Source organism: Acomys minous (genome assembly GCF_964271855.1).
Source record: "Acomys minous genome assembly, chromosome: 12".
NCBI classification, from domain to species: Eukaryota; Metazoa; Chordata; class Mammalia; order Rodentia; family Muridae; genus Acomys; species Acomys minous.
The window spans coordinates 73766354-73783781 of NC_140493.1; the positions used below are offsets into that span (position 1 = coordinate 73766354).

General features: G+C 45.1%; 1 protein-coding gene across 3 annotated transcripts in view; it reads right to left on the reverse strand.

Moving 5' to 3' along the window:
• The window catches only part of MYO1D (myosin ID), a 303283-nt gene that overhangs the window by 284810 nt on the left and 1045 nt on the right, over positions 1 to 17428 (reverse strand). The gene's annotated exons all lie outside the window — the stretch shown is intronic.

The window sequence follows — 17428 nt, forward strand, 5'->3', positions numbered from 1 at the left end:
CAGATTCCTAGTAATTGTCCCAATAAATAATTTATTCCTATTTTCATTTTCATGGACACTGGTCCTTTTTCCCTAAGTAGAGTAGCTTTCCCCCTTATCTGTGGTTTCCTTTCCTGTGGTTTCAATTACTGGTGGTCAGCTTATAATCCAAAAACATTGAATGGAAAATTCCAGAAATAAACAATTTGTAAATCTTAAATCACACACCATTCTGAGTGCTACTTAAATATAAGCACTGTGACAGCATCAGTCTGAGAACCAAGACAGCTGCTGTCCCCAAGACGCTGCCTGCACAGATCCTCGGGCCTGGAGCCCCTTCATTCAGCTTGGGCTCCAAACCCTAATCTGGGTCCCTGTGGCTCCCCTCCCCTTGACATAGACACCTTGCTCTGCTCTGACCTAATGGCTTTAGGATGACATTCTTCAGGAAGAGGGGAAACATTTTTACCCAGTGATACACATTGTCTTCTGGGATCTGCAGCACAACCAGTTCCTACTCAAATATTGTAGGGGCTTTTTTATTATAATGATGATCTATATCTTATTTTTTTCAGTCACTCCTTAATTTCAAATATCTCCTCACAGGAAGCATTCTTTTCTGAATGAACTCCATTCTATCCACATAGCTTATGAAAGAATAAAGAGGAGACACTCTTGGTCACTTCCCAACATTCTATTCCAGCCATGCAATTCTTTCCTTTCTAAAAGAACCTGGCTGTTCTTTACAGATGCCCTTCTATGAAGCCAGGTGTGGCAGAAGTAAACTGTCTCCTCAGTTCCCGGTGATTCCAGACTAACCTTGATAATCATGCGCCTCTCGTCACCGGCAGGTCTTATAATGGGCATGCAACCAAACACTGACAAATTACAAAAGACACAACACAACACAACACAACACAACAGGCAGTCCCTCTCCTTCCTTTGAAGGTGACTGTGCCCAGGTGGAATGCACACTATTACTGCAAGACTTAGCACCAGGATCAAAATGGAAGCCGTACAAGAAGGAAAGGGCCCAGGGAGTCACAGGCTGGGCCTCAGGGCATGGCCAGAGCCTCTCACGCTCAGACAGCTTGGTTTGGTTATTGCGTTTCCTGCTGATTTAAGCCACTGAGGTCAGGGCTTCTTTGCAGCTGCAGCTGACAGCATTCAAATTGACTGGGGGGGGGGGGGGGACCACTCATCCCTGCAGGAGAGCTGGAGCAGGTAAAGTGGCCCCAGCTAGGAACAATGTTGATACATAGTCTAAACTACTAAGCCTTCATCTCGTCACCTCTACAATGTTACTTTTTGTTTATATTGTTAAGTTACTGTTCATGAAAGAAGTGCTAGTTACTTTTCACTCACATTGTCTCTTTTCCACTGTTCCAAGTGTTCAGATCTTTGAAATGAACGTTTCTTTAAAAAAAAAAAAAAAAAAAAAAGCCTGGACTGGTGGCGCACACCTTTAATCCCAGCACTCAGGTGGCAGAGGCAGGCAGATCTCCGTGAGTTTGAAGTCAGCTTGATCTACAAAGCAGGACAGCAAGGCCACACTGAAACTCTGTCTTGAAAAAAAGAAGGAGGAGGAAGAAGAGGGGAAAACTATGACATGGTGGATATCATTCTTTCAAAGGTCCCTTAATGCCATGAAAAAATATGGATGATACTGTGCTACATAAGAAAACAGTTCACAAAACTACCTAGTAAGTAGAAAGAGTCCAAATGTTTAAATATTTTTATTAAGTCTTTGAGAATTTCATATATGTATACAATGTATTTTGATTATATTCACCCCTATTTCTTCCCTAACTTTCCCCAGATCCACTCACTCCTTCTCAATTATGTACCTTCCCTTTCCTTTAAAAGAAAATAACCTATGAGTGTAACCTATACTGCTAATATACTCATAGGCATGGGCCATCCACTGGAGCATGCTTGACCTGCCAGGGCCCATACTCTTAAGGGAAACTGAAGATTCCAAATTTTGAAGTGTATACACTTACGTATGTATAAAAATTACAAAGGAAATATATCAAAGTGTTAACAAGAATGGTATATAATTACATATTTATAATAAACATTTGTGTGTGTGTGCATACAGTGTGTGTGTGTGTGCATTTGGAAATCAGAGGTCAATGTCCGACGTCTTCTTTTATTACATTCTACCTTTTTTTTTTAATAGTTTCAATAAATCCAAACTCACCCGACTGGCTAGACTGGCTAGCCAGTGAGTTTCAGGGATCTGCCTGTCTCTGCATTCTTCTTTCCCTATCCCTCCAGAGAATCCCTGTCTCAAGAAACCAAAAAAAAAGAAAAAAAGAAAGAAATTTAAAAAAAGAAAGAAAGAAAGAAAGAACGAACGAACCTGGAGAGCTCACATTACAGTCATGCCCTAGTGGCCTCATCAAAACACAACCCTGGGCTGCAAGCACACTCGCTTGGATAGTGGTTGCTGACCCGGCTGTACCCAAGAATCACTGGGGCATCGTAGGATTCAGTAAATCAGTCTCCAGGAAACGGAGCTCAGGAAGCCTGGCTGAAGCTGGGCACTTCTGATACAATCCGGGCTATGAGCTGCACCTGTCTAGGACAAAAGAAGGCAACATTAAAGACGCTCCTGTTCATCAAAGGTTTCAAATAAAACAGGAGCCTGAGTGGAAGGCGATGCAGATAGAAACATGGCAGTGGCTTGCCAAAAGTCAGCAAGCAAGCAAAATGCTCATAGCATGGAAAATTCCATTCATAAGTTCAGTTTGTTCAATCACACACATAATCCAAATGCCAAGGGCAGGAATAAGTTTCAAGTGGCACCACACCTACTAGGCCTAGCCTCCTGAATCAACAGACCAAAGCAATAAAAAGGGGTTCTCAGATGAGAAGACACAGGCTCCTAAAGCCTCCTGACCCACAGCTGACACATGAGCTCTATCTCATCAGAACACCTTTCTTACTATGTGCTTCTAATGCGTCTATCTGGCTGCTGAATCCAGAGTAGATTAGATATGTACATTAAGAAAGGAGAGAGGATTGGGAGGAGGGGGGGAGGCAGACAAATCATGTAGACCTAACCAGATACTCTAAAGGTTAAATTATTTACATCAGCTGGGGGAGGAAGGAATTACGTAAAACCATGGCTTGAAAACAATTGTTCAAAGTTATGGCCATGACGATGATTTACTAAGGAAAACGTAAGATCCTATCCTCATATTTTCCTCAAGAAAACAAAACTGAGGGAGAATTCACACCTGATCACCCACCATGCGTCAAGAATAGATAATCTATGCCATGGTGGTGCGTAACCTTAATCCCAGCATTTGGAAGGCAGAGGGAGGTGGCGCTACATAGGAGTTCTAAGGACAGCGAGGGCTCCATATCGAGACTCTGTTTCAAAACAAAACAGTCTACACCTCACTTGGTGACAGCCTTGTAATGTGGGACCCATGCACGTTCGAAGGCTGGGCCGTATAAGCTCTGGGAAGCAAAGCATTGAACGATGCAGCCACGCACGGCCACAGAGCTCACTGGTCTCCAGGCTTGTTGTTTTATACGCACTACCACTTTTGCTTTTGGTTGGGAGTATCATCATCATCACCATCATCATCATCATCATCATCATCACCATCATCGAGTATACCTAAATTCTGGGTGCTCTAAATTGATAGCATTGGTTTATAAGCTGCTTTCTCAATGTTTGGTGCTCTTTCCAAATGAAGACTTCCCTAGAAGCCCAGCTGCTCTGTTCAAAGTCGTAGAAAGCAGGCGGCCCACAGCCCTGTCCCTCAAGCAGCTCTAAGGCTAGGAACAACACAGAATACTGACTCTGAGAGGCACAACGGAAATAAGCAGAGTCACTGGGCTTGCTGTATTAGAGTGTCTGCCTTGTGGACATCCAACAAATGAAAAAAAAAAAAAAAGAAAAGAAAAGAGAAGAAAAAAGAAAAAGCCGAATGAAGGCCTCGGGGTGCTGTGAGAAGTTGGGGAGTGTGGTGAAAATGCAGTTAACTGGCTAAAGTGGGCAATCGTGTCTGAGTGTTCACCACCAAGGACTCTTAGCCATGGTTTCCGCTGTGTCTTACGGTTCAGGCATCACATGCCTGAGTTAGTTCTACAACTCTTTTTCCCTAAGACTTGCTGTGTGTGTGTGTATGCGACACCTGCGTGTGGTATCTGCAGAGGTCAGAGGGGGATGCAGAATCCTCTCAGAGCTACAGCTACAGGCGGTTGTGAAGCTGCCCGATGTGTGCTGGATCCAAGCTCAGGTGCTCTGGGAGAGCAGCAAGTGCTTTTAATCACTCAGCCATCAGCCATCCCTCGGGCCTCTTTACAAACTTTTGGAAAAAAAAAAAAAAAAGAGGTAGTCACCATTTCACAGAGATCCCCAAATGTATTATAGTGCACATCCTCCTGCCCTGAGAGCAGTGGTAATTTTTATGTCCCCGTGTTCTCAAAGACTGAAGTTACAACAGGAAAGTCGTTATACACAGAACACAGTAAGTAAAAAGTGTACATTAAACACAGCACATGAAGCTGCGCACAGTGACATATGCCTGAAACCCCAGTGCTCTAGAGGCAGAGGGAGAAGGATCATTGTAAGTTCAAGGATGGCTCTGTCTATAAGCTCCAGGCCAGCCACAGCTGAGATGCTATGTTTAAAACAAACAAACAAACAAACAAACAAAAAAACCCACATGGTTTAACAAGGAAACAAAGATGCTTAAATTATATGTATTTATTCATTCATTCATTACACATATATAAAATTATCTTTGCCCTTAAAGCTTGGAAATAAGCCTTTGCATGATCCTCAGCACATGGGGGCTAAGGTAAGACACAAATAAAAACTAACAGATAAACTAGTTGAATATGATTACAAATTCCCATAGTTGTAACTTATGGACATTGAAACTAGTCTAGCGATTGTTGTTTGTTTGGGGGCTTAGGGAAAGCATCTCGTGTAGCCCAGCCTTGTCTCTGACCTCCCTTCTTTGTCTATTTATCTGTTTTAAAGGTTCTCTTATCACTCATAAGATTTTAAAGAATGATAACAGAATCGGCTAACTCAACCTAATATTAAAACTCAACCCAGAAATCTATGTAAGTCAGACCTGAAACCAGACCAATGGCAGGGTCATTCAAAAAAGTCTAAGTGGGTTTTTTATTTTTTGGTTTGTTTGTTTTACTTTTATTGAATGTCTATGATTTACATATTATGCACCAAAATCCCTCTTCTCCCCCCAGTAAAATAAAACAGACAAACAAAAAATCTTGTCACAGAAGCAATAGTGTATCATGCAGTATAGCCTTTTGTCCACATATGTTTACTTTCAAATGTTCATTGCTACGAGTCATGGGTCTGGTTGGAGGCCTACACTATCGTTAATGGATCCTCACTGGGACTGCTGTCGGATATTCCATTGTTTCTATGTGTCAAGAAGATTCTTAATATTTGAATCTGCAGGTCTGACCCCTTCATGTGTTCCAACAGGTCATACATGGGGTAGATGTTGGGGTGAGGTTCAGAGCCCTGGATCAGGGCCCACTCCCTTGTCCTCAGGGCAGGGCCCGCTCTTTCCATCCAATGTCATCATGGCAGGGCCTGCTCTCCCACTCCCGTGTTCTCGGGGCAGGACCCGATCTCCTGTTCCCACATCATCAGGGCAGGGCTGGCTTACATGCTCCCATGTCCTCAGGGCAGGGCCTGCTCACCTGCTCCCATGACATCAGGGCAGGGCCAGCTCTCCAGCTCCTGTGTCCTCAAGGCAGGGCCAGCTCTCAGGCTCCCATGTCTCCAGGGCTGGCTCACCTGCTCCAGCATCCTAAGAGCCAGCTCTCCTGCTTCCATGTCCTCAGAGCCAGCTCTCCCGCTCCTGTTCAATTCGCCAGCTTGTTGCTGGCCATCAAGGCCTGGATGCCCTCCTACTCCTGTGGGTATTGGATCTTGTGGGACATCAAGCAGGTGGCCCCTCAAAGTCTTTGTTGAGTAGCTTGCAGAAACCATTGATGTTCGCCCAGCTCAGCTTCTTGTCCCAGGGAATTTGTGGCTCTGTTGGTTCATGCCTCCTGAGTCTCTGGTTCCATCCCGTGCTCCATCTGCCATGGTTCCCTGCCTCGGTGCTGCCCCTAGTATCTACCTCTGCACAGTCCAGCTTTCAGCACTGAGCATGGCCCCGGCCTGTGAGAGGAGGTCTGTGAGGCCTGTGGTATAGGCAGTGCAGTCCTCACTTGGGCTGGACTCAAACAGCACCCCCTCCTCGAATGCCATCTCCTTGGTCCACACTGTGCCAGACCTCAACCCAAAAAGTGGTGGCTGTGGCAACCAGTGTCCCTGGGAGCTCACCTGAGTGTGGTTCCATGGTCCTGCAGTGGGAGGGCATGGATGATCCACATGACAGGATTTCTTTCTTCCTGGGAAACACCAGCACTGTGTTTTGGAGCTTTGGTGGCTGTGCAGTCACTGCTGTTCTGAGGATCAGACACAGTATGCGATTGACGCTGTCTTGGATGATCTTGGCCTGGGTATTTCTAATACATTGTGCTAAGTGTTTCTTCCCAATCAGGCCACTTTCAGGGGTGATTATTTCTATGTAGCTCTGGAATATAATCATCCTCCTCAGTTTGCATTGAGGTCCTCATCTTTCAAACCCCACGGACCCGTGCCCACCCAAGCCTAAGTGTTTTTAATGGTGTTTGACCTTTTTAAAAATTGACTACGGCATTTTTCCTGACTTGAGGCTGCAGACAAAGCAGTGGTCTGAGATAGGCCAGCAGCCTCATTCAGCCGCTCTAGATGATCCTCCATTGTACAAGTCCTCAAAGCCGACTTTGTGGTCACAGAAAGAAAAATTGTTTGAGTTTCTCTTGGTGTTTGCTTCATTGTTTTGGGTGAAACCATTTTTTTTTTTGACTAATTCAATTGCTTCTATTGCTCATGTGAACCTTCTGTGAAAATGGTAATTAAAAAAAAATCAAGACAATAATATAATCATGGGAGAGGCATGGAAGGGAGAAATGAAAAGAAAGCTATGTTAGCTCCTCCATATACCTTCCCATCCATACCAGAAGGACATATTAGAACTTTGTACTAGCCCGTGGCTCCTCTAGGAAAACTCTTGTTCAGCAATAAAGCGATCTTTTTGGTAAAGCCAAACAGCCATGTTAGAGTTAATGCTTCAATCACACTACAGTAAGATCTGCAGCTATTTTGTGAGTTGAGTGGAATGCGGGGGAGATGAAGGGAGTCCTGGTTAGTCAGAATGAAAACATCCATGAATCAGCTGTGTGGGGACTGTAAGCTACGGTACCTTCACAGGTAGAGCTAGGACATGGGGGGAAACCGGGAGAGGGCAAAGTATGGACTAGGAGCATACCTCATGGCCTTGATACATGTTTCCAACTCTTCAACCTCTTACTGGAATCCTTTGCTTTGAAATGCCCCGCTTTCTGCAAGTAGACTATTCTATTTCACCAGGAAACAGTGGACGCCATGATCTAATTCACAGGCTGTCTCACAAACATCTCCCACCCACAGTGTCACGACCACAGTACACAACAGTCTGCAACTGAGCATAAGATAAAGGGAAGAGAGATTTCCTGCTCCCTACCTTCTTCTAGACCCAAAGATGAGCCAGAAATCGTAACTGTACAAACTTTTCCTTGGCCACTCTCCCTCGTCCCAAGGACTTGCCTCCCCAAGAATAAACTGAACTACGATCCCGCACACACATCCCTTCCCAACAGCATTTAGCACTCCATCCCAGATCTGCCTCATCAGCAGCACCACAAAGCAAACTCACTTCTCGGAAATGAAAACTCCAGTCCCTCATTCCTGTGGAGGGCCACAGGGAGGCACGAAGTAGAGAGTAACCAGACTAGGCCAGTGTGCACTAATGTGCCTGGGATGCCCTAGAAGTATATGATTCTAGAAGAGAGGAAGAGGGAGGGAGGCCTGCAACGACATAGCTGTGTCGTCAGGGTATCCTTCTGCCTCAGACTCCCCAGGACTGGGATTTCAAGTGTAAGCTACGGTGCCTGGCAGTATGAGACTTTCTAAGAGAATTTTTATCAATCTCACTTCATCTCTAATTGAAAGGCAACATAAGAGAAAACTGGAAGGGTGCAGACATTACGGGGGAAGGCGGCTTTATGCAATGGAAGCTGGCTAGCAGCATGGCCAGCCCAGCCACACCGAGAGTAGGTAGACACAGAAGGACAGCCATCCTGGGAGGTTCAGGCAAGAAGGCATCAGGGCACAATAGTTTCGCAACGAGAGAGACAGCTCTTTTCCATCAAGGTCTGCTCAGGTTGTGCAAGAGTATGCCCAAGCCACATCCAATCTTGGTTCTCAATCCTCTCTGCATGGTAATATACATATGCACAGCTCTTAAATATGTTGTCATGAGTTCTTCTTTAAAATACGGTATGTTGATCCCTTCTGTCGAGGGAGTGCTTAAAATGGTGAATTATTTGCACTGTCTACTTGGGCTCCATATTTAACTTCACATTGATTCATTTAGTAATTTTACGGCAATAAGCTATCTCCCAAAGAGTGACTTCTAAAAGAAAGGCCCAGCAAAGTACTCAGCACACTGCTCAGCAATAATTCATTTCGCTGCCAGCTTAAAGCTGCAGAGTATATGAAAACCAGAGAGAACCCACAGTTGAATAAGGGCATGGGCTTCAGGGTTGTTTTATTTTTAAAAGACTCTACTTAAAAGTTTATCACATGGCTGACGGTGCCTAAATTTGAGAGGGTCAGTGCTACCAACTTGTATGAGAGCAGAGAATGTGGCATGCAGAACAGAACACAGCAGAAAGAAGTGCTTGTTATGGAGAGCCTAAGATGGATTTCTGGAAGTAAACAGGGGCTCTCCTGTAGATGCCGTTGTATTTCAGGTGTTGGTTACACAAAGAAGTGAGCAAGGCCCGTAATGATCAATCCAAGGGGCTGCACCATGGAATCTGGCACTCACTATGTTCTGGCTATGCTATGTTCTGGCTACCTCTTAGAGTTTTTCAGATGCTATCATTTAATTTTACAATAGACCATCATTCCCACAAGGGAGGCTCAAGGGAGCCAGGTAGAACATGGGAAACATCTTGCTTTCTCTACAAGGAAACCAGAATCCCTTCCAGGACTCTTTTCATCCTTCCTTCCCAAAAAACAAACAAACAAACAAACAAAAACAATAATAAAAACAGATGGCTTCTCTATTTTTCCGGGGTTGGGGGAGGAGAACACAGCTACTTTAGCACTCACAGGGGCAGGGCGGGGCAGGGCAGGGAGGGAAGGCAATATGGGAAGGAGTAGGAAAGAGACTCTTTTCCACACTGATGGTTTAATCCCGGTAGCCCTAGAAGGTGACCACTGTCCATATACAATGACATGGAGGCCTAGCGGACCTAAATCACAATGCTGTAGAAGGCAAAGTGAGGCTGAGACTGGGAGTTGGGTCAGGCAGCCTCAAAGCCTGCATGCTTTCACTGGCCCTGTGGCAAGTATACTTTACCTTCTCTTCTTACCACACACATGCCCCCAAACTAAAGTGCGGAAAACAGAGGTTCTTCAAGAGCTCTAACCAATAATTACAGAGCAGCTAGACGAAAGAAGCCTATTTCCCCTAGGAAATAAAACTGTCAAATCAATCAAGGGATTTAAAAGACAATTAGAAGAAGCCTTACCCTCTAGCCTTACCAACTGTGAGTGGAGTTGACATCTTGAGTGACGTCAGTGGGTTGCATAAATGGGGGAAGCTACCATCAGGGCTGAAGGCTGTGAGGACCACAGAGGTTCTCCTCTCAATGGACTTGACACTGGCTGGGCAACAACACAACGACACAACCCTGTCTTTATGGAATTATGGGAAAATGGGGGCTAGTCTTTAAGTGAGGTTCTGTTCGCTGGGCTGGCTCAGACGTCGGTGAGAACATTGGTGAGCAGCCAGCTCTCTACATAAGGCTAGCTCAGGGCAGAAGTGCGTGCAGATCACTAATTAAACGTGGTCGTCCATCCATATCAAACGCACCCGACCTGTTCAGAGTCAAGCAAATCTAAGAGTCAATCCTGTCAAAAGTCTGTGGTGAAAGAAACCAGTAGTGACTTCTGAGTGTTTGATTCCATCCACATCTGGCTCTATTTGGGAGCTAAACTCAGCAGAAGTCTACAGGGTCAAGAAATGACCCTGAATAAAAATAGTCTTGGAAGTCTGTCGCAGAGGAGAGGAAACAAGGCGGTGGGTGATTCACCCCAAATGGCAACTCCAAAACCCAAATTCCCGTTTTTGTTCCAATCTGAAGCCAATGTGCAAAACAGGCACAGAGCAAGCTGTCCATTTCCAAAAGCAGTTGCCAAAGAATTTTATATGGAAGCCAAAAAGATTTAGTGTGCCATTCACCTCTCCTCTAAGGCTAAGGAGAAAGAGCCTGAAAGGAAGCACTGAGCCTATGGTGCGCCCATGGTGTGTGAAGACCACCCAGGGTCTGGTAAGGAAGGGAAAAGTTTGTTCGCCAAACTTTCCAATGACCAAACGGCTGCTGGGTGTGGGCGCAGGAGTCTATGAAGCATGTGAGTCCCCAGCTGCCGGCTGCCCGTTTGCTCCCTGACTCTGCCACTTGCCAGCACATAAATAAGTATGCCACTGAGAAGGGTATAAGCTCTCTGTGGGCTTTGCAGGTGCGGTGGCATTAGAGATTGAGCTTCTGCAAGCCCTCTACTCAACTTACATGCCCTAGCTTTCTCTTTTGGCTTTGGGTGTTTAGGTGTGTGTGTGTGTGTGTGTGTGTGTGTGTGTGTGTGTGTGTGTTTTGGTTTTAGGTTTTTTTGAGGGGGGGAGACCCCCACACAGGCTGGCATCAAACTCACTAGCCAACACTGGCTCTGAACTCTTGATCCTCTGCCTCCACTTCTCAAATCCTGGGATTACAGACATATGTTGCTATGCCCAACCATGGCCCCACTCCCTTCCTCTTTGCAAGTCCACCCCTGACCTCACTCTGTGGCTCCCACAGCCCTGGCCAGCAGTCTCCTTGCTTCGGTCTCCCACGCAGCTGCGATTAGAGACCTGCAGCAGCAGGTGCTGTCATACACTCAGAACCAAGAGTTCTCCTAGCTCAAGCCTGATTATCCAGCATTTGACTACCGAAGTTGTGTTGAGCACACCAGGTGCCAAGTCTTCCGCAGGACAGGAAACAAAAGGCTGGCTCCTCAGTCACTCATTCCCACCTTCCTGTCCAGAGCCCTCTACCAATCTTAGACCCGTAATTTGTATTCCTTTTCTTACAGACAGCGGTTCTCCTGCGTTGGGTTTCAAAGCACCGGAGAACCCAGGTCTACCTTTAGAAATGCTGTCCTTGACTGACTGTGCCACAGTCTAGCAAAGAAACAGTCGTGCAAAACAAAACAAAACAAAAAAAACAACAGAATGTGACAGAGGCTTTTAACTGTCATAAACAAGTGTGCCTGTAACCTAGGAGCACACAGTATAATTAACCCTGTCTTGTGGGATTGGGAAAGACTCCTCAGACTGGTCTCAAGATGAGTAAGAAAGAGTGTGACAAGCAGGGAGGGAATGAGGGCAGTGACGAGGGGAGGAGAACATTCCAGAGAGTAAGAACAGCCTAGGCCAGAGGTTCCCTACTGAAGGCCATTTTACCTACATACAATTCTTGCCTCTAGTAGGTAGATGCTGCTAAATACACCACCACCACCCCCCCCACCTCAGGACAGGAACGAGCCCTCACAACAAAGCCTTGTCCACCCAAAATGTCAACAGCCTCACTTAAAAAACTCTACTCTAAGCAAAGGTATAATATAGCAAAGGTCTAAAAGAAGAGGGGACTGGGGTGTAGCTCAGTGGTAGAGCATTTGCCCAGCACGCATGAGGCTGTGGGTTCAACTCCCTGCACTACAAAATAAACGAGGCTGAGTAAGATGCTTTATTCTCGAGGAACAACAGACGATGGTAGGAAGCCTACCACACTGTGCTGTCATATTAGCTGAGAAGCACATCTCTCAGGGACAGTGTCCTCAGCTCCAATCTGCTCCTGAACAGCAGCCCGCATCTTGCATTTCAGCAGATGTTATGTGAGGGGTGACAAGCAGAGTGAGGCCCAGCTAGGTTTTCCCGGCCGTTTGTTCACCTGGCAGGACTCACACTCAGAGGATTCGAAGCTGGTGGGGATGCTGGAAAGACTCAGGAACAGTAATAGAGATTAGACTGGAAGAGGCGAAGGAAGGGCTCCCAGCCCCAAACAAGTGGCTACAAGGAAAAAGGATGCAGCCGGTGCTGGGGGTGGGTCTCAAGTGGGCACTGAGGAGGCAGGCATGACTTGTGTCTGCTCATAAAGCAAGGAAACACTTCAAAGGACTCTTACTCCTGGGCACAGACTCTTTAGAAACAGAGTAAGGGCTTTGCCACTACCACAACCACTGAAAAATTAAAGAGAAGTAATAGAGCAAGCCTCTTCCTCTACAGGAGACCTCTGGGAGGAAGAGAAGAGCGCCTGAAGACACTGGTAGGTTTTGTTACAAGAGCAAGAAATACAAATGGAATCTTCTCAGATATGCCTGCTCATACCAGCACGTGCCATCTCTTTCACATCACACACACACACACACACACACACACACACACACACACACACAGGTGCATTGCAGTAAATGTTCAAAAATCAAGCTTTAGTTCCAACAGAGGAGAAGCAGAAAACAACAATCCAAATACTTTGTTGGTTTTTCCCCCCCTTTGGATGATGCTAGGGATTAAACCCAGGACGTGCTAGGCAGCACATCCTCTGAATTACACTACAGACCTCACCACTAGCTCTGAAAAGACAACTCCAAACTTACATAAAAGGTTTTAAATTACCCATTTACTTGATAGATTATTTTATCGTAATCCAGGCTGGCTTGAACTCACAGTTCTTCTGACTTGGCCTCCTAGGTGCTGGGATTGACAGGTGTGGACCGCCACACCCAACGCCGTAAATTTTTTATTAAAAGTAACCGAAGCAATCCTTTCTTCTCTATCTATAATACAGAAACTCTTACCACAAAGGAATGCACTGGGTGCCCAGCACAGTGGTAGAAACTTTCCACTGTTCTGACGCACAGACCCCTTCAGTAACTGCAGCTTAGTTCTCCACCGTTTGTTACAGACCCCAAAGGAAGGAAATGGTCCATGCAGAAGAGCCAGGCAGAAATCAAGAGGACCAGACATTCCAGAGCAAGGAGTACAAACTGGAGCCAGCATGGGGACAGGCAAGAATTAAAAAAAAATAAAAAATAAAAAATAAAAATAAATTAAAAAACACCTTCAGGAATTGCATTTGCATACCTGCACCATCCCTCAACCAGACACCTCCCATTTCACCAGCAAACAGACAAAAGTATGTGCTTGGTGTTGCCCAAGCCATCCATGCTGAAAACGGTTTTTCTTATCTCTTCTGGGCACATGCTCTGCAATGCTGACTCCCAGTCACCTGTAAATAAAGTGAAACGGAGAGCCAAGAGACACAGCAGCAAGTGTCCAGGAACTCACCGCCAGGGAGCGGGAAACGCTGAGATGGCCGGATGCCTATGCTACCAGAGAGGGCTGTGTGGATTTGGAGCTAACCCTTTGCTGGCACCACACTTAAGGCTCCAGGGAATTAACAACTGAGCAATTGATGAGCCCCGTGATGAGAACCATAGCCGACTCTCAAAGTTACGCACACAAATGCGGCCTGTGGTGTCACACACCTGCAATCCAGCACACAGAAGCAGAGGCAGGAGGATTATGAGTTTGAGGTCAGCCTTGGCTATGTAGTGAAATGACAACCGTGTCCGCCCCCGCTCCCCTCACTGCACCCCCCCCCCAAAAAAATCAACAACAGCAGCAAACACATACAGGTATCTGACAATCTAGAATTCTGCTTGGCAGGGAAAAGGCAGCCTGGTAATCTGAGCATTAGCCAGGAATCCTGCTCATGAGAGCCCATGATTCCACCCCCCTCCGTGACCAGCAGCAACTCCTCTGCAGCCCACACAGCCCACTCACGATCACCTAAACACAGCCTGCTCTCATGCTGCCACCCCTACTCATGCCACCGTACGCACCTGGAATGTTCTCCGCCCACATGTCCACCCAGATGAGCACTACTCATCCTCTGGGACTTGGCTCAACTCTTCAGGGTGTTTGAGTCACCCCCCCCCCAGCATTTCTCCCTCTTCTGAACTTCCAGGACAATTAAGTTTGCAGAATTACTTGGCAAACAGCCATCTTAGCTTCTATGATCTAAATGAATCGCAATTCTCACCCTTCTCCCTGTGTGCGCTGACTGGCCACCTCTTCGAGATAAGGAACAGGTCTTACTCATACCTAACTCCTTGCGTCCACCCATCTCATCCTTAGAGCACCTTCAACAACCTTCGATTACGTCATTCTCTTCTGTGCACACAGAAGCTAGGTTCTCTCTGAAGATCTAATAATCCAAACCCTTCAAAGCCTGTGACCAACGAGTGTGAGAACCTTTAAAAAACAAAATCATTCTAAGTGTTGTCCTTCAGCGGGATGGGGAGGAGACACTCTTTGCTTTACCTTTTTCTTTTCTGTTGGGGTTGGGGTGGGTTTGTGAAACAGATTCTCACGGTGCTCGAATCGAATGTGTAAGCTTCCTGCCCCAGCCCCGCGTTCTGGGATTAACAGGAGTAAGCTACCATATCTGGCAAAAAGGAAGTTTTAAAAACGAATTTAACTCTGACTCTAAGCCTTCAACTTCAAACTCAGAAGATCCCTCATACTTCTAGTCAGTGTCATGTCATGTGTGTAGTACACATGATTAGTACCATGATGCACTACATATGTGCAGTGCATATGGAAATTAAAATAAGACACCATATTTAAGTGCTACTGCTATGTCTTGTAAGCACTATGATTAGTAACTGACAGCAGCTGAATTGTAAAGAGGCTTCTCAAAGCACATAGATCCATAGTGGGGGTAAGTATGGTAGTCTCCAATAACTGTGAGCAAGTTTAATTTGTAAGAGTATTATTTTCCATACTCTTTCTCTGCTTTATGTACACTTGAGAAAACTTTGAATGGCGCTGCTAAGTATTTGCCAGGAATTTGTCTTTGGAATTACATATATTAACTAAATTTAACCTCAAGACAACCCTAATTCTACTTTTTAAAAAAGCGATAAAGATACAGAAATATTTAGGCAAGCTATCCAGGCCACAGCAGGAAAGTGGTAAAGCGAGAATGTGAATCTCAGCCATCGACTCTGAACCACCACAGTACTGCTTACAGTCGCAATTACATCATGTTGATTAGCATAGTATTTGAGGCCATTTATATAAAGTTGAGCATCTAAATTTGGTTTTAGATTAACATATAAACCACAGTGTCAGATGTTAGTAATACCAGAACTCAGGAAGCTGAAGAAGACTGCTTTACGTCTGAGGCTACACATTGGGAGACTAACCATAAAACCAGCCAACAAACAAACAAACAGACAAAAACAACAACCAACTTAACAAAAAAAAAGGTGCAACATGCTAATATAGTGCTACGGATATGATCTGTATCCGCTTTCTGTAACCGCTGGTTCTATATTCGCAGATTAAAATTCAATCAACTGAGAACTGAAAAGATTCGGAGAAAGCATTGTATCACTGTATCAGTGCTGACCGTGCTCTTCAGACTTTGTATTGTCATTACCCCCTTGATAATATAACAACTGTTTACATAGCATTGCATCGTACTAGGCATTATAAGTAGCCCAGTACAATGGTTTAAAGTACACAAGAGGGGCTAAAGATGCAGTGCAGTGGGAGAGCACTTGGCTAGCCCAGTCGCCAGGACTTCAAAGAAAAACAATACAGGAAGGAATGCGTGTGTATACAGACTAGATGCAAAAAAGACGCCCTTATCCAAAACTTCATTTTCTGCATTTTCAGCTGTATGCTATCAACGAAGGTGAGTATGGTACAAAACTACCTTTTGAAAGAGAAGCCACAAGAAACTCCACCTAACCTCTATTTCAATATCTTGTTATAATAGTTCTGTTTAATATTAGTCATATTTTATCTCTTATTGTGTTGAATTTATAAAGCTGATCACAGGCTTGCAGTTGTAGGGAAGAACAAGAGTACATAGGGTTTATCCACTAGGGGGTTTCTTGGAATATATGCCCCACATAAATGAAGGGGCTACTAGCCTACTATGTCAGTGTACACTGGTTCAGGCATCCTTTCATTGTAATTTTTTAAAAGATGTATTATTTATTATTATGTATACAGAGCTCTGCCTGCATGTACATCTGCAGGCCAGAGGAAGGCATCAGATCACATTATAGATGGTTGTGAGCCACCATGTGGTTGCTGGGAATTGAACTCATGACCTCTGGAAGAGCAGTCAGTGCTCTTAACCGCTGAGCCATCTCTCCAGCCCCTCATTGTAATTTTTAGTACTGAGTTTTGATAAACTTCCTAGATCGGCCTCAAACGTATGTTCCAGCATCACCCCTGAAGTAGATGGCATTATAGGTGAGCACCCTCAGATTTCAGAATCCGCAGGGACTCTTGGGATGGACATTCTGAGGACACCGAGGGACTGCGCATTACTATGCAACATTCTATTTAGCAATACACTCTGTACGGTTGAGACTGCTGCCCTGGGAAACTCAGGGAGTCCTAGAAGTATAAGCCCTGAAAACTCCTAGAAAGCCTTGCTGCTTTATCACTACAAAACGGAGGCCCACAGACAAGACCTGTTTATGGCAGGCAGGTGTAGCACCAAGGCCAATGCTGTTGCTCCACACTCTCCCTCCAAACATAAGGAGGCCTGATAGAGAACAGATGGGAGCTGGTGATGCAGCCCTGCCTGCCTGTTGATAAGAGTGGTTGCCTGAGGCTCCAAGCCCCCTGGGTTTGATTCCTAGCGTTACACAAATCAGGTGTGGCAGTGCACACCTGTACTCCCAGCATGCAGGAAGTAGAGGTAGGAAACGCACAAGTTCAAGGTCACTCCGAGCTATATAGCAGAACAGAACATATGAAACTGTTTTGTTAGTTCAAAGATTAAACTAGGGTTGTTTTCTTTTCATTATGAAAATAAGGTTGACAGTGAAAAATAAGGTTAGTTAAATATCCAAACGTGATTATGACTTTCAGATTTTAAGTTTAAAGAAGTTATATTTAGCTATAAGGTTTACAAGCAACAGACAGAGCAAAGCTGGGAAAACTCGGGTTCACTTTTTTTTTTAAGTCAAACTTCTTTAGTACTCGGATTACATATTACGCTATCAAAAATGAAATAATCACATATAGAAGCCTTTCTAAAATAAGTGCCTCTTGGAAGCCCATTTTGAGGCATTGAGTTGTGACTAAATTCTCAAGGATGTCAGTAATACAAGGGCTCCATCCATAAAACTCCTTGAAAAAACCGAAACCATGAGCGCCTTGTCAAATTCAGA